The 26,123-nt window shown below is 41.8% G+C and overlaps 1 long non-coding RNA gene across 3 annotated transcripts; it reads left to right on the forward strand.

Moving 5' to 3' along the window:
* Positions 1 to 13,999: 13,999 nt before the first annotated feature.
* LOC129623116 (uncharacterized) lies at positions 14,000 to 25,374 on the forward strand. Of its 3 annotated transcripts, none has more exons than XR_008700363.1 (4): positions 14,000 to 14,794; positions 16,186 to 16,246; positions 24,201 to 24,442; positions 24,953 to 25,374. It is a non-coding gene; the product is annotated as an uncharacterized LOC129623116 (long non-coding RNA). The 3 variants fall into 3 exon arrangements; XR_008700364.1 differs by having other exon boundaries at positions 14,000 to 14,225; positions 14,656 to 14,794; positions 24,201 to 25,374; XR_008700362.1 differs by having other exon boundaries at positions 24,201 to 25,374.
* Positions 25,375 to 26,123: the final 749 nt, after the last annotated feature.

Here is a 26,123-nt window from a genome sequence, read left to right on the forward strand (position 1 = left end):
TCTTTTGCCTACCACCCCTCCAAAAATACTAGATAACCTCCAAAGATTCAGATACCACAGAATAATACAAATCAATAGAATATATATTGCATGACAATATATTTCACCATTAAAAAAAAAAACAAAAACTGGGACAATCAGCCCATGAGAGCTTTACACTCTAGTGACTTCTTCTTGTTCTTACAGCTAATCAACCGGGGCTCGAGGGGCAGCTATTTGTTGATCTTTGAGTGTAAGGTGGTGTCCTCTCTGGCCCTTTCAATTCAGACATCAACCAAAAGACCTGAGAAGTTATTGTATTTCTGGGATTTTCCTTTGTTTAAAAAAAAAAAAAGTGCAAGAAGATATTCAGTGGAAAAAAAGAGAAGCATCGACGTTTCCATTGGTAATCTGGTCCGTGTGTTCCCTGCTACTGAGCATTTTCAGAAGGCCTGACTGTCTGGGTTAATTGTTTAATGCTTTTAGTTAGAATTAAACTTTGCACCTGCTCTGACAGTGATAAATTAAATGTGCTCCTTTTCCAATACTGTTGCCCTCTTTAAGTAGAGACCAAGAAGTGTATCTCCCTTCTTCCTCGGCATTTGAGGAATCTCTGCTACACTGGAGTGTAAACCAGCATAATTTGTCACCAGACCTAGCGCCAATTAAATTGATTGCGTTGGACTGAACTCTGGGACCCCTAATGCAAGCACCAAGGGAAAAATGGGCTCTTTTCTGCCCATTCCCCCATGTGGCACTTAGGCATAGCTCAACAGTGGAAGGCTTTCAAGGTTCAAAAGGGTTTTATTTTCAAAAGAAATGGGCATTGATCAGCTGCATTTAAAGGCAAAGATAATTCCAGAGCTTGAAGGCTGGATTTGTGTTTAAGGTCTAAATCTCTTTCTTTAACCTTGGGGGGCCAGTATAACATAAAAGCAACAAAGAGATTAAGATTACAAAGGGTTTGCAAGTGTAAATGATGCGGTGGTATTCTCCAAACATAACACAGTCCCCATTCACAAGCCCAGGCACAGGCCGGCATTTGATCTGTTGGTTTTACACCTGTAAAAACAACTCGTGTTTATTTGTCACTCAGCAAACCATTTCGGGCAAGAGGGGATAAGAAAAAAAAAAGGAAAGTGGAGGCGGAGTGAACTTGTTCATACCGCAGAGTTCAAAGGGGCCTTCCCCAAACTGACTGAAAAGTAAACACGCAGAAGGTCAGCATGGCAGAGACAATCAGAAAATCCCCTCTCTCTGTCGGTGTAGCACACTCCACACAGGAATGCAAGGAGCAGGACTCTCAGTTCCAACCCTCAGTCCTTCCCCTCATTATCCCAGCCTCTGATGCTTGGGTTTGTTATGTCACGTTCCACCAAAGAAGGCAGTAAATAAACTCAAAGCAAATATCAGCCCCTTCTTGCTCCTTATTTATGAGCTACCAATTATGTGTCCTTCCGTCTTGCCTTTTAGCTCAACTTCCCACCATCAGCTCTAGAGAACAGTACCATTTGAGAAAGATGAGATATAAATCAAGGCTACAGAGTTAAGAGACTCAGACTCCAAATTAGCTGATTCCATCACTGCACAAGGTGAAACCAGTGGTAAGTGCACCCCTTCCCTCAAGTTCCGGTCTCTTCTCACCCATCTGCTTTCTCCCTCAGCAACATATACCTTCTCCCTTCAATTCTATCCCCTGGTTCTTCCTGGGACAAGCTGAAGCCTTCTCAGGGAAATCAAGCCTTATTGCTAAACCACCTGGAAAACAGAATGTTCAGACTTCAGACAAAGGGGGAAAATTGATGTTTATTGATGCTTTCAAAGTCAGATCAAATGTCTGGGCACCCTGAGAAGGTAAATAATTTGGTATGAACTTAGGTGACTAAGTATTCAGTGCTCCTTTAAAGTAAGCAAGCAAACAAGAAAACATCATTACTTAGGAGAAAGACTATGCACCAGAAGAAAAGTGGAAAGGAATAATTCAGGTGGCAGCTCTCTGTCTTCCTAAACCCCTGAACAATTCAGCTCGGGACCCAAACTTGCATACTCTACCCAAAAAACAAAAGCCACATCTCTCTGACCAGGAGAAATATTGAACATAATTACTGCTACCTGATTATCCTTTCCAAAATACTGCTTCCAACAGGGCACTCTGTGGAAAGAAAATAAATGGAAACAAAAGATCAATGTATTGTAGACAGCAAGGGCTCTGGGGTTTTTTTTCTTTTCTTTTCTTTTCTTTTTTGAGCAGGTGGGGGGCTGCCCTGGGTCTTTGTTGCTGCTCAGACTTTCCTAGTTGTAGCATGGGCTTCTCTTTGCAGAGGTTTCTCTTGTACAGTACAGGCTCTTAAAGGCATGCAGGCTTCAGTAGTTGTAGCACTGGGGCTCAGTAGTTGCCGCTTTCAGGTTCCACAGCACAGACAAACTCAATAGTCGTGGCTCATGGGCTTAGTTGCTCCACAGCACATGGGATTTTCCCAGACCAGGGACCAAAGCCATGTCTCCTGCATTGGCAGGCAGATTCTTTACCACTGAGCCACCAGGAAAAATGGGTATTTGGTTTTATGAAAATTTTGTTTGATATGTACTTGTGTGCATATGTATAAACTGACACCTAAGTGTGTGGTATTGTGCAATGATGTAAAATATATTGATAACTCTAGATTAAAACCCTTTCATGGATCATAGCCTTGCTGGAGCAAAAGGGCTTGCATAACTCAGTGAAGCTATGAGCCATCCCATGCAGGGCCACCTAAGACAGACAGGTCATAGTGAAAATTTCTGACAAAGCATGGTCCACTGGAGAAGGAAATGGCAAACAATTCCAGTATTCTTGCCACAAGAACCCGAAGAACAGTATTAAAGGGCAAAATGATATGACATCAGAAGATGAGTGCCCCCCACCCCAGTCAGAAGGTGTCCAATACACTAATAAGGAAGAGGGGAAGGCAATTACTAAGAACTCCAGAAAGAATGAAGCATCTGGGCCAAAGAGGAAATAATGCTCAGTTGTTAATATGTTTAGTGGTGAAAATAAAGTCCAGTGCTATAAAGAACGATACCACATATGAAACTGGAATGTTAGGTCCATGAATCAAGGTAAATCAGATGTGGTCAAGCAGGAGATGGTAAGAGTGAACATTGACATCTTAGTAATCAGTGAACTAAAATGGATGGGAATGGGTGAATTTAACTCAGATGGCCTTTTTATCTACTACTGTGGGCAAGAATCCCTTAGACAAAATGGAATAGTCCTCATAGTCAATAAAAGAGTCCAAAATGCAGTACTTGGGTGCAACCTCAAAAACAACAGCTTAATCTCAATTCCTTTCCAAGAGAAATCACTCAGAATTACAGTAATCCAAGCCTAGGTCCCAGCCAGTGAGGCCACAGAAGCTGAAGTTGACCAATTCTATGAAGACATATAAGACCTTCTAGAACTAACACCAAAAGAAGACGTCCTTTTCTTAGGGAATTGGAATGCAAAAGGAGGAAGCCAAGAGATACCTGGAGTAACAGCCAAATTTGGCCTTGAAATACAAAATGAAGCAGGGCAAAGGCTAACTGAGATTACCAAGAGAACACACTGGTCATAGCAAACACCCTCTTCCAACAACACAAAGACAACTCTACACATGTACATCACCAGATGGTCAAAACTGAAATCAGATTGACTATATTCTTTGCAGCCAAAGATAGAGAGGCTCTATAGCATCAGCAAAAACAAGACCTGGAGATGACTGTGATTCAGACCCTGGGCTCCTTAATGCAAAATTTGGGCTTAAATTGAAGAAAGTTAAGGAAACCACTAGGCCATTCAGCTATGACCTAAATCAAATCCCTTACAGTGGGGATGATGAATAGATTCAAGGGATTAGATTTGGTAGACGGAGTATCTGAAGAACTTATGGACAGAGAGGTTCATAACATTGTCCAGAAGGCAGTGACCAAAATCATCCCAAAGAAAAAGAAATGCAAGAAGGCAAAATGGTTGTCCAAGAAGTCTTTACAAATAGCTGAGGAAAGAAGGGAAGCAAAAAGTAAGGGAGAAAGGAAAAGACATACCCAACTGAATGAAGAGTTCCAGAGAAGAGTAAGGAAAGATAAGGCCTTCTCCAATGAACAATGCAAAGTAGAAGTAAACAATAGAATGGGAAAGACTAGAGATCTTTTCAAGAAAACTGGAGATATCAAGGGAACATTTCATGCAATGTTTTTCATTTTCATTCAACATTTCATGCAAGGATGGGCATGATAAAGGACAGAAACAGTAAGGATCTAATAGAAACAACAGAGATTATGAAGAGGCAGCAAGAATACCCAGAAGAACTATACAAAAATGGTCTTAATGACCCAGATAACCACAATGGTGTGGTCACTCACCTAGAGCCAGATAGAAGTGTGAAGTCAAGTGGGCCTTAGGAAGCATTAAGTGTAAGTAAGTGTTAGTCTCTCAGTCATGCCCAACTCTTTGCAACCCCATGGACTGCAGCCCACCAGGCTCCTCTGTCCATGAGATTTTCCAGACAAGGATACTGGAGTGGGTTGCCATTTCCTTCTCCAGGGGATCTTCCCAACCCAGGGATCAAACCCAGGTCTTCTGCACTGCAGGCAGATTCTTTACCAACTGAGCTACAAGGGAAGCCCTAGGAAGCATTACTACAAATAAAACTAGTGGAGGTGATAGAATTCTAGTTGAGCTATTTCAAATCCTAAAAGATGATGCTGTTAAAGAGCTGCACTCAATATGTCAGCAAATTTGGAAAGCTCAGCAGTGGCCACCAGACTGGAAAAGATCAGTTTTCATTCCAATTCTAAAGAAGGGCAATGTCAAAGAATGTTCAAACTATCATACAATTGTGCTCCTGTTGCATGCTAGTAAGGTTATTCTCAAGCATAAACAATCCTTAAAGCTTCAGCAGTATGTGAATCAAGAAATTTCAGATGTTCAAGCTGGATTTAGAAAAGGCAGAGGAACTAGAGATCAAATTGTCAACATTCATTGACTCATAAAGAAAGCAAGAGAATTCCAGAAAAACATCTACTTCTGCTTCACTGACTATGTTAAATAAAGCCTTTGACTGTGTGGATCACAAAAAATTGTGGAAAATTTTTAAAGAGATGGGAATACCAGACCATCTCACCTATCTCCTGAGAAACCTGTATGTGGGACAAGAAGCAACAGTTAGAACTGGACATCGAACAATGGACTGGTTCAAAAGTGGGAAAGGAATACAACAAGGCTGTATACTGTCGCCTTGCTTATTTAACTTCTATGTAGAGTACACCATGAAAAAGGCTGAGCTGCATGAATCATAAGCTGGAATCAAGTTTGCCAGGAGAAATATCAACAACCTCAGATATGCAGATGATACCATTCTAAAGGCAGAAAGTAAAGAGGAACTAAAGAGTCTCTTGATGAGGGTAAAAGAGGAGAGTGAAGAAGCTGGCTTAAAACTCAACACTCATAAAACCAAGATCATGACATCCAGTCCCATCATTTTAAGGCAAATATAAGGGGAAAAGTAGAAGCAGTGACAGATTTTATTTTCTTGGGCCCCCAAATCACTGAAGATGGTGACTACAGCCATGAAATTAAAAGATACTTGCTCCTTGGAAGAAAAGTTATGACAAACCTAGACAGCATATTGAACAGCAGAGATATCACTTTGCTGACAAAGGACCATATAGTCAAAGCTTTTGTTTTTCCAGTAGTCATACAGATATGAGAGTTAGACCATAAAGGCTGAACACCAAAGAACTGATGCTTTTGAACTGTGGTATTGGAGAAGACTCTTGAGAGTCCCTTGGACTGCAAAGAATCAAACCAGTCAATCCTAAAGAAAATCAATGCTGAATATTCAGTAGGACTGATGCTGAAGCTAGAGCTCCAATACTTTGGCCACTTGATACAAGCCAACTCATTGGAAAAAATCCTGATGCTGGGGAAGTTTGAAGGCAAGAGGAGAAGCGGCTGATGGAGGATGAGACAATTGGATGGCATCATGGACTCAATGGACATGAATCTGAGCAAACTCTGGGAGATAGTGAAGGACAGGGAAGCCTGGTGTGCTGCAGTCCATGGGGTTACAAAGAGTCAGATACAACTTAGTGACTAAACAACAACTGGATTAAAAGACAGTTTTAAAAGCACGAGAAGGCATTGGAAAAAACCTCAATGAATGCAGCTGGAGTTTAGCAATAATCAGAGTGGGTCAGAAAGATGTAAAATGTTCTACAGGGACTCACACAATGAATTGCCTTAACAAATGGAATAAACTGCTTCTAAAAACATGCAAGCAAATCACAAATCCTCCCTACTGATAAGGGAAATATTAAGAAGTGATATTTATATATGCTTTTACTATTTCTAAAAGGTTTCACTCCTTTATGCCACCAGCATCCCAGAAGGAAAGCCAAGCAGTCTTTTTTCAGGATTCTCATTTTTAAAAATAGGGGGCTAGAGTGGTTATGTGGCTTGTCTTTGGCCTAGAAAAGGTCCGTGTCAGAAAATAAACTCAAATCTTTGACACAAATTCTAAGTTCTTTCCTCTTCTTGCTTAGAAAATGATAGACTGGTTCATCAGAATCCTTCCCATCATTAAGGTGCAAACGGAAATTGTTCCCCTCCAGAATGGCCTCTCTGATAGTACCTGTGACCTTGTCCACAACTTCCAGCACCATCCAGCATGGTTCTTATTTGTCCAGGTGGGTAATGTTTTCTTAGTGGCTCCATTACAAGTCTTTCAAAGTTGAGGGCCAGGGCATTCCTCTTACTGAAAGTGAAAAGTGAAAGTGTTAGCCACTCAGTCATGTCTAACTCTTTGTAACCCTGTGAACTGTAACCCACCAGACTCCTCTGTCCATGCAATTCTCTGGGCAAAAATGTTAAAGTGGGTAGTCATTCCCTTCTCCGGGGGTTCTTCCTGACCAAGGGATCAAACCCAGGTCTCTTGCATTTCAGGTAGATTCTTTACCATCTGAGACACCAGGGAAGCCCAAAAAGAAGGAGATAGAAGCCCTTGGCTGATTGTGCTGGCACATTCCAGTCTCACTTACAACCCAGGAACAGGACTTTCCCTAAGGCTGTGCTATGTGTGCTCAGCCGCTCAGTCATATCTGACTCTTTGCTAACCTTTGGACTGTACCCCTACAGGCTCCTTGTTCATGGTATTTTTCAGGTAAGAATACCGGAATGGGTTGCCATTTCCTCCTCCAGGGGATCTTCCCAGCTCAGGGATTGAACCAGTGTCTCCTGCACCTCCCGCATTGTAGGCAGGTTCTTTACCCACTGAGCCATTGGAAAAAGGCTCATCTTTGCTGACTTATTATTTATTGTTTAATCAATGGACTGCCTCAGCCGCCCATACCAAGGTAGGTATTAAGGGAAGAAAATAAACTTAGTGTGGGACCAGGAATGGTCAAAGCAATTGGCAAGGTTGGAGTACACCAGTACCATGAGGCCCATCCTTTTATTTCAAACCAAAGGCATATAATGGGCACCTACACAAGGCCAGCACAGTGAAGAGTGCTGTGGAGTTTATAGCTCAGAGGTGCAGACAGACAGGCAAGCAATGAACTGAAATGCACAGCAGAAAGGAATGAGAGCTAACTCAAGGTCTGAAACATAGGCTGGAGACAGGAAGGAATGGAAAACGGAGGGTGAGAGAGGGCTTCACTGTAAAAACTGCATCTGAGCTAAGCCTTGAAAGTTGGCAAGATGTCACCCAGCACAAGCTTTCAAGACTTGTCATTTGCTCCATCAGCAAGACTCATTTCAGATTTCCTGGAGCAGCAGGATCAAGAGCAACAGTGATTAAAACAGGAGGTCACATGCAGTCCAGAAGGATGTGCCCTGCTTGCCTTCGAGACTTCTGCTGATGTCTCGGCGGCAGAGGAGGTCAATCAGCTAAAGATCAGAGGGCCATCCCAGAGGCTGGCTGCCCAGGTCATCCTGGTGGTCAGCCCCACATTATGACAAAGGGAGCCTCCCTGCGGGCTCCGGGGAGCCCGTAAAACCAATTGTAATCACATTGCTCTTTTCCACAGTGTGGACTGTATCCACCAGCAGCCGTAAACTGTGACTGTCTAGAATGGGAATGAGTGGATTAGCCTTTCAAACCTTTCCAGATCAGGTCAAAGTCTCAGGGACCAGTGCTCAGAGTCAAGTTGGAGCCACGTCGAGCCACCCTAAAGAAAAGAAAGGCCTGTGTTTTCATATCAGCAGGTTTGGGAGAAGGAGGTCCCTCCTTCTTCTGCCCTCAATTTGGTAGTTTTTCTAGTTGCAAAACAAAAATATTTGCACCTTTCTCAAGTGACTCAGGAAGCCCCTGCAAAGCAGGGAGGAGAATCCATTGACTGAGTTGTGGTCCACATGAACCCGTCATCCGGGAGCCTCAGGCTGTCTCATTCATCCCCAGTTCCCAGGCAGAGGGGCATCCCAATCCTGTCTCTGTGGGAGGCCAACATGGGCCCTGACAGCAAGTGTCATCTCTGGGAAGAACCGCAGTGTTAGACTGCGGTGACAGAAGCCTCAGCTTCCCCCAAACTCCCCTGATCAGTTTTTGAATGCCAAGCCGGTTCAGCTAAGGAGTACTCCATGCAAATTTGCCAAACACCAGCTGAGGGGATTTCCATGCCTCACTTCCAACACAGCAGGAGAATCCTGAGCGGCAGGGTCCAGTCCTATCTTTATTTCACATTCCGGAAGCCTGAGCCGAGTTTCCGCAGGTCCCTTCGGTCATTACCACCCATTCACTTTGACCTCTTTATGGCCAAGGATTTAAGACTTCCAAGGTACTTCTGAGTGCGTATGGCTCCTTCCCACATATATTGCCCTCTCCTTCCCCAGAGAAGGTAGAAGGATTACACCCATAAGAGACACCAGAAGACTGAAAACAAGGAGATCAAATGATCTGGCCCAGAACCAATAAAGGAAAGAAAACTCAAATTCCAAATTCACCTTTCCTATCCTTTTATCAGAACTGCTGTCAGGAGCCACATTGAGATCTGAATTTGTATTGTAGGAGAGCATGCATTCCCAACTGACTTTTTGGAGGACTGTGTATAAATCTTTCTAGTGCCGACTTCTTCTTAAAAAAATAACACCTTTTGTTTCTCCCTGATATAAAAGTAATAAATCTTCATTGAAAAAATGGAAATACAGAAAAGAATAAAGATCACTCCATAATCCAATATCCAGATATTATAACAGCTGTTAACATTTTGATAGCCCTTTTTTTGTGTATACTGGATTTATTTTTTTCTGAACTAAGGTTATACTTCTATATACTTAAGAATTCTGCTGCTTTACACATAACATTCTACTGTACTTCTCTGTGTTGATAGCTATTATTCTACAGCATCATTTTAAATAACTGCAAGACAATGCCTTATGGGCATGTACCATCATTTACCAATCTCATTTTTGGACAGTTGAGTTGCTTCTAAGTATTCTCAAATATAAAAAAGGCTGAGTGGAAATCTCAGCCATATTAAGGAAAGAATGGGCAATGTGGTAAAACTCCCAAGGAGACTTCGTGACTATTTTTAATTCATTCTTGCTTTTATGTACATGGCATCCAGGTGAGGTTTGGTATATGCATTCTGGTCCTTTTATGAATAGGATACACAGCCAGCGTGCCACAAAGACACAGGTGGCATCAGAAAGGGGAACGAGCACTAGACTAAGGGCTGAGAGGTCAGATTCCACTGCCAGCCCATAACTCACTGTGTGACCTTGAGTGAGTTATCTACCTCTCAGAACAACCCTTTCGTCATACACTGAATAAAGAAATTGAACCAGATGACTTTAATATGCCTTCCAGTCCTAACACCATGGTCCTACAATACTTTTAGGGAGATAACACTCAAACCCCAAACAATGAACCATATATTATTGTTGTTGTTTAGTCGCTAAGTCATGTCCAACTCTCTGTGACCTCATGGACTGTAGCCCGCCAGGCTCTTTTGTCTATGGGATTCCCCAGGCAAGAACACTGGAGTGGGTTGCCATTTGCTTCTCTAGGGGATCTTCCCGACCCAGGGATTGAACCCACGTCTCCTGCATTGGCAGGCAGATTCTTTACCACTGAGCCACCTGGGAAGACTGTGAACTGTATAGGACTGTCTATTATCAAAGGTAGACTGTGTTAGAAACACAGTTCTCAACTGTGTTGGGAAGCAACCATGTGTCTCTAACAGATATGACCTAAGTCACAGGCAAATTGTTCCCATAACAACTTATGGCTTGAAAATAATTTATTTTGTTCTAATAATTGAGAAGAGATTCGAGATTTCCCCCATGAGAAGGTCACTGTCACTTCCATCCCAGCTTGCTCTTTAGAATGAGAGAGAAGTTAGGGGATTTGGAGTTCACACACCTAAAAAAGCGTAGAACTTTTCACCTATGTTATTGAGGAGACCCCTTAGGACTCAGTCCTGTGATTTCCAAAGTGCCCTAAAATGACATCACTGCTCCTCCTCAGCCCCTTCTTGCTCCTTCCCCAAGGAAAAGCAGACTAATTGCATCCATCTGAGAGATGAGGATCCTGAAATTAAAACGCTCCTTCTCGAGGCAGTGGGGGAGTGTCTCATCATTCAGGGCCCTGGTCCTAGGCCTGCCCACACCAGTCTAACATCAACTCTTCACTGCCTGACATGGGCATGTCTGTGACACATGCCCCACACACCAGCAAGTGCACGGCTGTGAGATCCACTGGGCAACGTGACCACTGCTCCTCTGCCAACACAGGGGCTTCTCAGCAGAACCAGGGTGTAGACTGGACCCAGAGAAGGTGGGATGTGAACGGGCCAAGAAGAGGAGACGAGAAAGGAAATCCTCTACAGGGTGGGCCAAGGCCTGGAGGCTCCGTGTACCCTCTTCACAGGCCCTCACCCAGGTCTCAGGAGCTGTACTTTATCTACATTCAGGCCCTGGGGCAGCCAGAGCTGAAGTAGCAACTTTGCTTACATTCAAACTTGTCTCTGCTCCTGGCACCCACATGCCCTGAAGTGAACAGGAGAGGGAGTCGTCATCATAAAGCTCTCCAGGAGGCTGGCACATGCATGAGGGGCTGGCTCCGTCCCATCTTTGAAATATGCAGGGTATGGCAGGGTGGACACAGCTCATCTTAATCCCTGCATCAGTAAACTATTCCTGAGGGGTTCAACCTCTAGTGAGTCAGTCCCTCCCAGCCAGCAAGGATAAACTATATTTTATCCCTAGCTGAGAATACAGTACAAAGAAAACCAAAGAGAACTGGCAGTAACAACCAAGAGAAAGAAAAAAGCCTCTGGTGTGGGATGACAGACTGATTCAAACACTCCCAAATTACCACTAGGGCCATGTTCCCAAAGGGAGCTCTGCTGGGAAGGGAGAAAAATTCAGTGGTCCCAAAGCAGCCACAAACATACATATATAGATATATATAGATACATATAGATATAAATATGTATATTTAGAGATATCTGGAGTGCATGTGTATGTACACACACAGACACTCGTGTGTGTGTGTGTGTGTGTGTGTGTGTGTTTAGGGAGGAGGGAGTAACAGCAAGATTTTACTATGCCCCATTCAAAGCCTGGATTTGGTTGAGAGGCAAACAAAACCTGTGACTCTACACTCCTCCTCCCCTCCTCTGGGCAGTCTCCACACCATCAAAGACAATTTTCCCAAATCTTGGCCATCAGAAGCTGGGCAGTCTCGGGAAGTTTCCTGATCATTTTGGAAGGACCTGGACATCTGAGAAAGAATAACACATGATTGGTAGACAAAGATGAGGAGGACCTGGAGGCCAAGAAAGGATGGTCCTAATTTTCCATTTCACTGACCAGCTCCTGGGGAGGCAGTGATCATGAACAGGATCCCAGAAGCCTAAGCTCTGGGTGAAGCTCCACCAGAAACTTGCTGTGGGAGCATGGGCCACCCTAGGGCTCAGCCCAGCTCAGCCATTGTACTGTCCATTCCAGGATGGGAATGCCTGCCCAGCCCACCTATCCAGGTGGATAATGCTACCTGGGCACCTCCAATCCAGCTGGTACCGAGGCCCCTCCATGTAATGCTCCTGGGAGTACAGACATGGATACAGTGGGGTTGCTGCACGACAATGCAGTACAGACTACATACAGGTGTTCAAGCCAACACCTCACAACGTGAGGCAATGCACTGCAAATGAGATTTTTATAAAGAAGAAAAACACACGTACACAGGTGTATTAAGAAGGGCAATCAAGACTCTATAAAAGCAAGACTTGACCAGCTGTGGAGCCAACACTGCAGGGCTCTTCAGCCAGAGGGGAAAGTGCCTGCAGAAGCACAGAGAGTCTCCTGAAAGCATCATCCAGTCCTACAGCGCTTCACAGTGTCAAAGGGTTTACATATGTATTTCTCATTTTGGCCTCCAAAACTGTGTGCAAGAAGTAACTCCCCGGGTCACAGATAGCAAAACTGAATTCATCAGAACCTCAACATTCATCGAGCACCAACTATAGTCAGGCAGAACAGTATTTTGATCATCCTCTCTGGTCACACTGCCTGGTTCCTCACTTATCGTGTGACTGAGGCAATTTACCTCTCAGAGCCTTGGTTTTCACACTTGCAAAATGAGTACAGTAATTGTACCGACTCAGGATTACTCAGGCTTCCCTGGTGGCTCAGATGGTAAAGAATCCACCTGCAATGCAGGTGACCTGGGTTCAATCCTGGATTGGGAAGATCCTGTGGAGGAGGGCATGGCAACCCACTCCAGTATTCTTGCCTAGAGAATCCCTATGGACAGAGGAGCCTGGTGAGCTACAGTCCATGGGGTCGCAAAGAGCCGGACAAGACTAAGCGACTAAGCACAGAATTGCTCTGAGAATTAAATGATGATACAGGGAGATTCAGGTGGCGCTAGTGGTTAAAGAACCTGCCTGCCAATGCAGGTAGACATAAGAGACTCGAGTTCCATCTTTGGGTTGAGAAAATCCCCTGAAGGAGGGCATGGCAACCTACTCCAATATTCTTGCCTGGAGAATCCAACAGAGAGTGGAGCCTGATTTCCAGCACATAGTGAACAACTGTTCGATAAACCTTGGAAATAATTAGGGCACTTAATTGAAGTATACAACTGGCAAATTATGTGATCCTGGGCAATCTTGTGCGATCTTATGACCTGGGTTTTTCTGAACTCCAGTTTCTCTGTTTGTAGAACAACTTGGTTGGATAGGTCAGCTCTAAATTCCCATAACAGTCTATGATTCTAAAGCACATCAAAGTATGTGATACAACATCTCAAAAATCACCCTTCAACAAAATCGTTCTGAATGCTCTCGACCTGCCAAGCTCTGCCCTAGAAACGGAAAAACTCCCTCGAGGACCACAGAGTTTGAAGAAGCAGGCAGACATGCAGAAAGATGCTACAACACAGTAGGATCAGAGCTATCTACAGAGGTCACAGATGGAGTCGGGCAGCGAGCCAGGGCTCACCCTGAGCTTCAGGGGGTCTTCAAGCACGGTCCCTGGGCCTCTGGAATCAGCAGCACCTGGGAGCTTGTTAGACACAAATTGTTAGGCCCACCCCAGCCCTAATGAATCAGAAACTCTAAGAGTGGGGCCCAGAAATCTAAGTGTAAACAAATTCTCTAGGAGATCTGGACAGGTGCTAAAATTTGAGAACGGCTGCTCTAGGGTAACAGGAAGTTTCTAGAGGAGTTAGCCCTTGTTATCACTCAGCTTTCCTTTCTCAAATCATGTAAACCTAAGCTGGGGGAGGCACTCAGCTGGCTCCACTGTGCCCTGTTTCCTTGCCCTGCGGTCTCAAGAATGAAGAGTTACAACCAATGGGGGGTGGGGGTGGGGGGGGTGGGGGCTGTGGCCAGACCAGATCCTGGGAGTGGGTGATCTTTCGCCAAATGGTTCTCACGGCCAAAGCCCTGTCCCGAGAACATTACCCAGCAGCCCCACAGGAAAGGCCTACAAACCAGATGAATTTCTGCGGGGACTGGATGAAACGTGAGGCCACCTGAGAGAAAGGCCTGGGGAGGAGGGACGTGTGTGTGAGGAGCTAACAGGAGGTGCTGTCTTCAGTCTCCGTTGTTTGGTGTCTTCGGGTCTTTACCTCAACGGAACACAGGGTCCGGCAGCCTAGGCCTGTACCTCTTCCCCAGCTTCTCAAAACAGCCCTGAGGACAGTGGCCATCATCACTCTCCTCCATTCTATCGCTCGTCATCCCCTTTGTGTGTCCCAAGAAGGAGCAAAGCAGAGGTGTATTTTGGTTTTTTGTTTTTTAAGATCAAGAGGGGTTTTTTTTTTCCCCCTAACTTAAAGAGAATCTTTTTCTGCATCTGGATAGATTGCCAACAGGCTACAAGCTCTATCAGGAATATCAAACAATTACAAGAATCCCAAACCCAGGCTTCCTATGCAGAGCAGGACTGACATGCTTCAAAGCAGAATCATCTTCCCCCATCCAGCTCCCAATTTTTCCACTAATTCACTGCCCTTCTGTCCCACAATCCACAATGAAAGCTGGTGAGCTAGCCCAAGGTAGGCACCCAGGCTGCTGGTTCTATACAGTGGGCTCAGGTTCTTTCACTTCAAGGCCAGGGTCACCCTCTTGGCTTCCAGACACTTCTAAATATGGTATCATGGAAGTCCCATGGACCCATTCACACTTATCTACCCCTACCCTTAGTTCCCTCCCTTCCATGACTCAGGAGAAGAGAGATCAAGTAGGACGGATAACAAAAGAACGACTGCTGAGATGGCAAGATGGTGGTAAACACAATAGAAAGAGAAAACATCAAAGTACTAAGAACTGGAAGCTGGTCCAGGTAAGAAGTCCAACTCAGCTTCATGTCCTCCAGCTAAATGGCAGGGCCATCCCATTTTGGTTTGGAAAAGCTGATGAGCGTATCTTCGGATGTAGAGACAGATTGATTATTAACACAGAGGAGCAGCCAATGCAAGGTTCTCCGCCCCCAACTGAAAGTTCGTCCTTCACCCCTTTAGCTCTCCTCCATGTTCTGGACAGCTGTCTTATGAAGGGATCTCAGCCGCGGAAGAGCAAAGCTAGACACAGACTTCAGACTTGTGACTAAATGATCAGCTTAGACCGTTAATAACCCATGATTCCAGCCCCACAGGCTATTAAAGCCACTTCACTATCACTTCTCATTTGATCTCATCTTAATTCCTTTCAAATGTTTAAAAGCACTTGAACTAAAATTAAGATGACCATTCAGTCCTGATCCACAGCAAGGACAAAATTTTCCCCACAGACAGTAAAGGAATTGTTTACTAACATTGTGCTCTGAACATGTGAACTATTTATTTCTAAGAGCTGTTCAACTTCGAAGGGAATGTGGCTGAACTTGGAAGGGAGGGCTTGAGAAATCATCCCAATCTCATGGCACAATATTGTCACCTTGGTGCTGTACTTTTCCAAAAGAAAATGTGTCCCATGGTTTCTTTCTCTCTCTTTCTTCTTTTCCTCTCTTCTTCCTTCCCTTTCACTATTTCTTCCTTTCTTTATAGTCTTCCTTCCTTCTTTCCTTTTTCATACTAAAGAAATACAAAACTTTTTGCTAGAAGAGTAATTACACAGATTCAAGTGGCTGAACTTTTATGCATTCCTTTCTCTTAAAAAAAGTCATTCCTAGGAGAGAAGAGCTAATAAAGTCCTGTATCTTTGATGATAGTGATGCAGCAGTACAAACAAATTATAGTGTTCAGAAAGTTTGAGAGACTGAAAAGAAATGCACAACGTGAAACACCAAATTTGCCTGTCAAGGTTTTTTTTTTATTATTATTACTGCTTGTTTCATTTTATTTTATTCTTAAAGCTGAGGTTTGCAGCTATTTGCTTCACTATAGGAAATTCCAGATCCAAGAATACTGATTTACAACTTCAATCATCACCTGACAAATACAGCCCTTGCTAAGTGACAGCTGATCCATAACAGGTATTTCAAATTTTCATAAGCCACAACATATCAACCCTAAAGTGACGAGTTTCATTCACAGGAAACAATTTTCCAAAATCAGCAAATATTTTTTAAAGAAAAAAAAATGTAAAGAATAAAAGGGGAAACCTTCCCATAAAGATAACTTCCTCCCTGAATATGACTCTCTATGTTGAAATATACTGAGTTCTGTGATTTTTATTATTTTTATTACACCTGTCTTCCAGATCCCAGATTAACTCTTATCTTCCCCTGCCCAGGTAGGTCTCCAGGAACTGACAGATGGGCTGGTAACCTCAGTGGAACACCCAGAGTTAACCTGTAAGTCCACAACTTCTGCCGAGGGCTGCTGGCTGCTTATTGTCACAAAACATTGTATCTGAGCCACTCTGACATCCTACTTCAAGGTTTCATGGAACATGAGACAATTTAAGCATTGAATTATTGCCTCAGATCCATTATGCACGTTCCCCCCTCCAAAAAAATAGCTGCTGCTGCCACAACTCTTAATCCCTAGTCTATTATGGAAGTACAAAGATTAGAAATGCCACTCTTGCAGTAAAAGTTCTTTTTTCTTTGGAATTCTTTATGCTACTTTTTAAAAAACAGAAAAGTATATTTGTAATTCTTTCAAGAAATTCAATTACACTTGAAAAATGTATGCAGTTGACAATGAAATCAAAATATCTAGGTAATTTCTAGTTTACTCAGAAAAGAAACTAAACATCTGAACAATAAAAAAAAAAAAATGTATTTCAAAGATAGTTCCCAAGTTATACATTTTTAATATATTTAACATATTTTCTTGTAAGAAAGATCTCTTTGCACTTAAAAAAAATTAGCATTCTGTAAAAGTGAAATCTGATAGCATTCCTAGAATAGCTCAGTAATTTATTTTACAATAACTTATAAATGTCAGACTTGAAAATTCAGGTTAGGGTTGTGGCTTCTGAGATTTATTTAAGAAAAAATATTTCTTCAAACAAAAATGTATCAAAAAAAAATTAAGTATGGGGTGCTTCTGTATCCTCAAATTAGTTTGGTGTGTAGGGGAGTGGGGAGGAAATTTTAAATAGCAGCACCTAATGGTAAAATCAGGTATTGCAGGCTAGCTCTCAGAGGCATTGGAAGTCCGCTAAGGAGGAACATTAAGGTCTCAGTTCTGAAGGCTTTACATACATAAAAAAGGACAATTCTTTAAATAAAATGTTTTCCTTGGTAAGTAGAGACAAAGAAGAGGATAGTGTCTTGTAGTTCTAAAGTAACTGCAAAAGCACATCAAACATAACTCTAGGAGCTCAGAGACGTGGCCATAAGGTTAACATTATCTTCATAAAACAGCCTCAACTCATTATTTGATGACTTTTTTATGGATATCCAAGTAACTTTCTATGGAATCAGTTGGAAAAAATGAGATTGGATATAAAGCGAATTTTGCTAAACAGCAACAATTCTGTAAAGGAAAAGATACTGATATCATCAATTACTCATGAAGTAAAGAGGCAGGACAAGGACAGTATAAAATTATACATAGGCTATTATGCAAAAGCACAATTTCACCACACACAGAAACCACCAACCCCACAAAATTCAGTAATAAAAATAGTTAAGGCCATTTAGACTCATAAAAAATTGACTCCTTTTTTAAAGAGAGATTTATTATTATTATTATTTATTTTGACTGCAGTGGGTCTTCACTGCAGCACACGGGCAACATGTAGGATCTTAGTTCCCTGACCAGGGATCAAACCTGAGTCCAATGCACTGGAAGGCAGATTCTTAACCACTGGAGCACCAGGGAAGTCCTTGACTTCATTTTTTTAAAGGGGCTTCATCAACCTTTACTAACACACACAGTCTACACAGACAAACCATTTTAAGTGAAAACACCTTCTCAGACAATGGCATCTTTGGTTACTTACCTCTGGGCTAATTTGAAATACAGTCAAAATGTGGAGAACAATTTTTGGACATAAACGGAGAGACCCAGATATGCTTCCACCCTGACTCCATGCCCAGTTTGTCTTGTGAATTAGTTTGAATGTTGGCAATCAAGCGAGTAGAAAGGAGTAAAGGGAAGAGAACTCTGACTTCTGTGAATAAGAAGTCATGATTAAATGCCAGTAGATTATAAAGAGCTGAATGCTACAGCCCTGTGGATTCAACAGAAACCAAACCAGAGACTAAGCCTTTTCACGTTTAAGAGAGCTTCATTTTCTCCTAGATTACAGTGTTGAATTTAGAATACTCCAAACCTAGTTCAGAGTTCTATTCTGTGAATATCCAAATGAAAGAAATGCATCTAAATGAGGGGTGTTATTTATTGCTAGATAAATTACAACAAACAGCAGCTTAAAACTGCACACATTTACTGTCTCACAGTTTCTGTGAATCAGAAGTCTGGGCCTGGCTTCACTTGGTCTTCTACAAGGCTGCAGTGAAGGTATTATCAGGGCTGGGGTCTCATCTGTGGCTCAGCTGGAGAAGTAAAGTGGTTCCTGGTCACATTCAGTGCCTTGCAGACTATTGGCCTGAGGTCTCAGTTTCTTGCTGGATGTCATCTACAAGCCACCCTCAGTTCCCTGTCAAGTGATCCTCTTCATAAGCAGCTCAAAATATGGCAGTTTGCTTCTTCTTTAAAACCAGCAAGAAAGAATGTCTTTTGGCAAGACTGGTGTCACAATCTTATTTAATGAAATCACATACATGTAATCATACATATCCTTTTACCTTTGCTGAATTCTATGGGTAGAAGCAAGTCACAGATCATGCCTCCTCTCAAGGAGACAGAACTGATTATATAAGGATGTGAACAGCAGAAGAGGATCATGGGAATGACCTTGGAGCCTGCCCAGCACAAGTTACTCAAAAGCTAACTTCAGCCAGCTGGTGGTAGCTATCTGGAGCAGGAGATTAGCAAAGATTCTCAAAGCAAATGAGCCCCATCTCAGTTCATTTATTCAATGGCATCTGTTTTTTGGACATGTACTATATCCTCAATAAATGAGGAGGAGGTAATAGGGAAATAGTAGAGAACAAAGCAGAAACAGACCTAGTCCTCGAGAAGTTTATATTCTAGTAGGTGGAGACGGACAATAAATAAATATGTAATATTGGGGGTTCATGAGGGGTTAGAGAAAAACATTATACCTTAGAGTTGAAGACTGTGAAATCCACCTCCTTTATGCCTTCACTACAAAGGCTGAACTCAGTGGGTGAAATGGCCAACTAAGACTGCAACAACTTCACTAGCCCCACTGCTATCGTTTATGAGCTTTGTGAACTATATGAGGCAGCTCCCCAATTTGAGAGAATCTTACTTTTTACAATGATAAAGTGGATAAAATGGAGAGTAGGTGGGAATATGTGGTCTCAGTGGTCCTTTCTAGTTTTAATCTTCTATACCCTTTATGGGTAGATTTTGCTTTAAAACAGGAGTCAATCTATTGAGTGTTCTTAGTTTTAAATTTTTTTGAACTAAAAATAAAATTTTAATTCTTATATATTCTTCTTATATTCAAAACATTAAGTGACAATCCATGACAACTTACACAAAAGAGCAAATGTTTCCCTTATAATTTCCCTAGGTGACTTTAATTTACTGTCCTTAGCCAACAAGTAAGTTATTGACTTATCAAGGCAAATTCCTATATATTGCTATACAGTTCTCTCTTGTGGGTGATAATTTTGATCTCTCCTAATTTTGCAAATCTCCAGTTCTTTTGCCAACCCCAAACACTGACTTGGGGACAAAACGTGCCATGATAAAAGTCTGCTCTGGGTGAGGAAGGGGTAGGATATGACATTGCATGTACTTCCATTCCTGTGATAGATGCTTCTTTCAGTTAAACAGCTATTTAAACAGAAGAATGACTAATTCAAAATCCATGCAGAAAGCTCAACACTTGGAAATATGCATCTACATTACCTGAACTAAGATTAAGAGAAATCATCTTATATTACCATCATCACAAAAATAAACTGTATAAAGTTGCCAAGGTCCTTCTACTCAAAACTATGACTTTTCCAGTAGTCATGAATGGATGTGAGAGTTGCACTATAAAGAAAGCTGAGTGCCAAAGAATTGATGCTTTTGAAGTATGGTGTTGGAGAAGACTCTTGAGAGTCCCTTGGATAGATAGCAAGGAGATCAAACCAGTCAATCGTAAAGGAAATCAGTCCTGAATATTCACTGGAAGCACTGATGCTGAAGCTGAAGCTCCAATACTTTGGCCACCTGATGTGAAGAACTGGCTATTGGAAAAGACCCTGATGCTGGGAAAGATTGAAGACGGGAGGAGAAGGGGACGACAGAGGATGAGATGGTTGGATGGCATCACCGACACAATGGACATGAGTTTGAACAAGCTCTGGGAGTTGGTGATGGCCAGGGAAGCATAGTGTGCTGCAGTCCTTGGGGTCAAAAAGAGTCTGACATGACAGAATGACTGAACTGAACTAAACTGATAAAGTCGCAAAATATTCATATCAGGCTATCATTATGATTAGGATTCTAAGACTAACCTTCTTATCCTTATCAGTAGTTATTCAACAATCTTTCTTTAACTCTTTATCTTTTATCTATGCTACTGTTGCTATTCAGTTGACAAGTTGTATCTGACTCTTTGTGACCCCATAGACTGTAGCACACCAGGCTTCCCTGTCCTTCACTATCTCCTGGGGTTTGCTGTTTGATCAAATTCATGTCCATTGAGTCCATGATATCATCCAACCATCTCATCCTCTGTTGCCCCCTTTTCCTCCTGCCTTCAATCTTTCCCAGCATCAAGGGTCTCTTCCAATGAGTTAGTTCTTCACATCAGGTGGCCAAAGCATTGGAGCTTCAGCTTCAGCATCATTCCTTCCACTGAATATTCAGTGTTGATTTCCTTTAGGATTGACTGGTTTGATATGCTTGCAGTCCAAGGCACTTTCAAGAGACCTCTCCAGCACCACAGTTCAAAAGCATCAATTCTTCAGCAATCAGCCTTCTTTATGGTCCAACTCTCATATCCATACATGACAACTAGAAAAACTATAGCTTTGACTATACTGACCTTTGTTGGCAAATTCATGTCTCTGCTTTTTAATACCTTATCTAGGTTTGTCATAGCTTTTCTTCCAAGGAGCAAGCTTCTTTTCATATCATGGCTGCAGTCACAGTCTGCAGTGATTTTTGCAGCCCAAGAAAATAAAATCTGCCACTGTTTCCATCTTTTATCTATGTCTTACCATAATGTGATCACCTATGTGAGCTTATGCTAACAACCATACTATCTACCATAAACCTGATAACTACTAACTTTTCAGGTAAGACTTGATAAAGAATCATTCTCAAGAAGCAGCTGTTCACTTTCCCTTAGAAACTCTTTACAAACAGCAATAGTGTCCAAATCAGAAAACATTAGACCCTCTGGCTATCAAAAAAGAAAAATCTGCCAAGAATCTCTTCAAGTGTTTAACCCAATTGGAGTGTGATATATATTTTTTAACTTTTTAAAAAATTCTTCAGTGTTTTTTTTTCCCCCCAATGGAAAAGATTTTATTCAGATTTATCAATAGTCTGGTTGGTTAATTGAGTCTTATAATAAATACTACCACTGCATTTACTTACATGTTCTGAAAACAGGTCTTTTATCCATTCTTTAGATGAGACTTTTCTTTGTTTTCATTAGACATATATCAGTTTTTCAACCTCATAACTCAGTAGGGATAAAAAATGTCACATGTTACATCAGGCTGGTACTAAAATCTAAATAAGTTTTAGGTAGTCTAGTAACATAAAGTTCAGTAGAGATCAGACTCAGCTATAAGAATAAATGAATTTTTTAAATGATATGCCAACTTTTCACATACAACAAGATTCTTAAGAAATTGTAACTACAGATATTTTGCCATAACCACCCTTTTATTTAATAAAATTTTTTTGAAAGTTTCCTCCAGGCTGGGTTCCAGAGTTGGCACTGAAGACATCCCTGCCTTCAAGAAATTCACAAGCTAATATAACTGAGTGCTTCCAACACATGTTTTAAAATTATACTTCTCGTTACCTAGCAAGTGTGTCCCCAAAAGTCACAATGAAACTCATCTTTGATAAATTGAGTCATTCTTGAATATGCCATTTAAATAATCCTGTGGTACAGTGGGAATCCTTTTATTACATAAGGCAAATAGCACTTCTAATTTGATATTTAGATTTTTATACCTTGAGTTTTCTAAAAAGTATTTCTATATGTAATATATTTAATCATTCAGCTATGATATATTGGAAAGAACACTTAGAGGAACTAAACTTGGATTTAAGCACTGAATATAATCTTAGGCAACTTACTGTTAGCCTTATTAGTAAAAAAGGAATAATATCTCACAGGCTGGATAGGAAGAGATGTCAAATGGTAGGTGTGGCAACCGATACCCATAATGGCTCCCCCTGATCCTGGTACCCATGCTGTGTAGAGTCTCCTCCCAGACTGAATTAGGACCATTCCATATGACTATCAGAATGAAGTGCATATGACTTCCAAGGCTAGGTCACAACAGACACTGCAGCATTCACCATCTTCCCTTACACCACTCTTTCTGGGGAAAGCCAGCTGCCTCATCCTGGAAACACTCAAGCAGTCCCATGGAGAACCCCTGTGAAAGGCAGCTGAGGCCTGCCAACAAGAAACCAGTAAGGGAACCATCCTAGAATTGGATCCTCAAGCCTCAATCAAGCCTTCAGACAACTACAGCCCTAAGTGACTTCTGACTTCAACCTCATGAAAGACTTTGAGTCAGAACCACCCAGACTCACAGAAACTGTAAGAATTAATAAGTACTTTTTATTGTTTTAAGTCACCGAGTTTTTGGTAATTTGTTATACTGCAATAGATAGCTAATACAGATTATGAAAGCTCTGTGTATATAACAAGAAGAAAAATAAATTAGAAAGAATATCTTCTTTCATTCTCTCAACAACTATCGACAAACAGACTCTGTGCCCAGTTCTGTGCTGGGTCTATAGTTACAGTGGTGAGCAAAACACAGACCCTGCCCTTAAAAGTTTACCATGAAGCCAGGAAGATGGCCAACTAAATAATCACAATAAAGTGTGAAAGTTGCCATGGCAAGGAAATATAGGATACTTTTGAACCCTGTTTCAAGGACAGCTAATCTTTTCCAAGAAGTCAAGGGAAGCATCTAGAAGAAAAGTTTTTGAATCTAAGAAGACTATTGAGATAAATAGAAGAGAGATAAAAAGTTGCCTTTTTCACTTAACCAGCAAATTTGGAATAGATGGATTAGAATTGAAAAATTCAGAACTGCCAATATCAACTTCCATTCATTCTTCCAGCCAAAATGTGCTGAGTGCCTACTATGTGCCAGGGACTGTTCTAGGCTCTGGAGGTTCATCAAAGAATAAAGAAAGAACAAAATCCCTGCCCTCATTATTAGTCTTAAAAAAAATAGGAAACTATACTTGGGGAGGTGGTAAAATAATAATGGTCAGGAGTACAGGTTTTGAACTCAGATCTGCCTCTTACTGGGTTTGTCATCTTAGGTAAGATTTTTAACCTCTCTGTGCATCAGTTCCCCAAGTGTAATAAGAGCACCTAGCTCCTGGGTTGCTATAAGAAAACAAATGAGTTAATGCTCATCCAACCTTTAGAATAACATCTAGCACATAGTAAGAGTTCAATTTATTGTAGCTATTTTTGATTTTCTTGCAATCTTACTTACAAAGCCCTCCTGTTCCCAGCTGAAGAAAAGGCACAAGGTTAAATTTAAAATACATGAGATCCTCACGAAGTAGGTCATTTCTATTTCAGCATAAGGTTGACATCCTGAGTAATTTATTGCCTGAATAATTCTGAAACACAGAAATGCAAATGTACAAAAGTTCTAACCATGTTGCAGATGGAAAAATGCTCCTTATCCAAGAACTTGTTTCATCTGTTAAACAACCCCTAAAATGGGCTCTTTCTATATAATGCTAAAACAACCTGTTGAGAAATAAGAAATTTAGTATGGTCTAGTCCCAAAGAAATTGCTTTTATATTCAAATACAAACTTTAAGAATAGTTTTGCATTTGATCAAATATTTTGAATGAATAAATACCGACTAAAATAATAATGTCGGCCTTGAGAACAATAAACACTGATTTCCTCCTTGTTTCCTTTATCATTTCTCTCTGGCCCAGTTTTGAATGGAAAGAGATGGCCAAGAACAAATGGTTCCTCAAAAATGTTTCATCCCTGGCTATCTTACTAACAATTATTTCATGTGTTTCAGGCCCCAGAGAGTAGCTATAGCTGGAGTGCTTCAGTGAAGAGCAGATGATCGCAAAATCGTAGACACTAAAGATGGAAAAGACCTTCGAGGTCATCTTGTCCACTCCTGTCAACTCAGTCCTGTTCCCCACAGCAAATTCTCAGGGGCTTTCGACAGCCAACTTGTAAATGATTCCAGCACCACTGGCCTGCCACTGTTCCCCTGGAGAGACCACTCCACTGTCTAATAGACCTTTCTGTTAGGTAATTTTTTTCCTTGATATTCAGCCCAATTTTACCTTCTCTTAGCTTCATCCCGTTATTCATTGACATACTCCATTGGACCAGGCTAAGCATCTCTTCTCCTCTTTCAGTGTAGATACCTTATCAGATTAATTATGACATCAGCGGCTTCAGCCAGCCACATTTACAAGGTCCAACACAGTAGCATTTAGGCAAACAGATTTGGCTTGAGTGTCTCATTAAGGAATCTATGCAAAGAATGCCACAGATGCAAGAAGATCTCTTGCTCTTTGTCCCTCATTATCTATTTCCACAGCTTGCTTAGGGTTCATGTGTTTAAGAGCAGCAATGTTTGATATCTTTGGATTTCCCTAAAATCTTTCTCTTTCTCTCTATTCCTTCTCTATTCTGGCTCCAGGATAATCAGAAGGGGCCTCAAGAATGGCCCTCCTTTAGATGGTAGTTTGCCAAGGCATGGTCTTTTACATCCTAATAAGAGATCCTAATATTGACTCCAGCTTTCTGCCCTAGGACAGAACATCCCTATTCTAACTGCCTGGAAAATCCCATGGACGGAGGAGCCTGGTAGGCTGCAGTCTGTGGGGTCGCGAAGAGTCAGACATGACTGAGTGACTTCACTTTTACTTTTCACTTTCATGCACTGGAGAAGGAACTGGCAACCCACTCCAGTGTTCTTGCCTGGAGAATCCCAGGGACGGCAGAGCCTGGTGGGCTGCCATCTATGGGGTCGCACAGAGTTGGACACGACTGAACCGCCTTAGCAGCAGCAGACAGCCTTGGATTTATAAAACTGAGGATGAATTGGTTTTAACTGGATTTTGTTCATATTGCCAATGTAAGGCTTTGGGGAAAAGCCGTTAACTTGTGTGTGTGTGTGTGTGTGTGTGTGTGTGTGTGTGTGTGTGTACATGTGTGCATATGCATCTGTCTTTGTACAATCACTCTGTGGTTTATGAATTTTATAATTATATTTTGGTCATCAAACATGGTAGTGACTATGGAGCACATCCTGCCACATCCTAAAAGAGAAACAGTTTCAGTCACAACTCAATGCAAAATATCCATGCATATACATATATATATATATATATATACATACATACACACAACTGAAAGAAAATTTCAGGAAATAATACTTATACTCACCTAATAGGAAATCTCTATTTGCTATTCTCATCTTTTTCTATTTACAATGATGGCCTCAGCCCATTAGGGCTTCCCTGGTGGCTCAGACAGTTAAGAATCTGCTCACAATGCAGGAGAACCAGGTTTGATCCCTGGGTTGAGAAGATCCCCTGGAGAAGGGAATGGCTACCCACCCCAGTATTCTTGCCTGGAGAATTCCAGGACTGTAGCCCTATAGTCCATGGGGTCACAAAGAGTTGGACACAACTGAGGGACTAACACTTTCACTTACACCTTTTCCTCAACCCATTAGATTGATTTTACAGCCCACTAATGAGTCAAAGCCAACAGCTGAAAAACCCAAATGTAAAGCCGGCCCCCCTGACCTCCAACCCTGTGGAGCAGCTGGTGTTGAGAGCTAGCCTCTGCTCTTTGCACCTGTCTCCACTGTGACTGCTGCCCAGAACCTCAAGAAGCTTCATTTCACTTTCATCAGCTGCCACAGGCAGCTCCTGGTTCCCTAACCTCAGCTCCCAGAACTGAAGGAGACTGAGCG

Source organism: Bubalus kerabau, chromosome 11, assembly GCF_029407905.1.
Source record: "Bubalus kerabau isolate K-KA32 ecotype Philippines breed swamp buffalo chromosome 11, PCC_UOA_SB_1v2, whole genome shotgun sequence".
Lineage (NCBI taxonomy): Eukaryota > Metazoa > Chordata > Mammalia > Artiodactyla > Bovidae > Bubalus > Bubalus kerabau.